This window comes from Cephus cinctus, unplaced genomic scaffold (assembly GCF_000341935.2).
Source record: "Cephus cinctus unplaced genomic scaffold, Ccin1 Ccin1_scaffold3202, whole genome shotgun sequence".
NCBI classification, from domain to species: Eukaryota; Metazoa; Arthropoda; class Insecta; order Hymenoptera; family Cephidae; genus Cephus; species Cephus cinctus.
Window position 1 is genome coordinate 175,807 of NW_014334501.1, and position 305 is coordinate 176,111.

Here is a 305-nt window from a genome sequence, read left to right on the forward strand (position 1 = left end):
GGGGGGGGGGGGGGGGGGGGGGGGGGCGAGGGGCTTTGGGCAAGGGCATAGAGGAGGTGCCAGGGGGCTCGAACGAACGAGCTCTATATACGCGAGTCCTATGTACCTCCAACTTCATATGCATGTGCTTTCCCCATGTAAAGCTGCGCGTGTTACCAGCTACGCCTCCGTAGAATTCAGAGAGCGAAAACGCTTGTGTGTTGCCACACGGCAAGCTTCAGTTTATGTACTCGCGTTACATAAAGTCGAGCTTGCACATAACACATACAGAGAGAGAGAGACGGAGTTCGAGAGAGAGGAGAGAG

General features: G+C 55.7%; 1 protein-coding gene across 8 annotated transcripts in view; it reads left to right on the forward strand.

Annotated features, from left to right (window-relative positions):
* LOC107274493 (DNA N6-methyl adenine demethylase) overlaps positions 1–305 on the forward strand; it is a 65,643-nt gene that overhangs the window by 6,307 nt on the left and 59,031 nt on the right. The window lies entirely within an intron of this gene.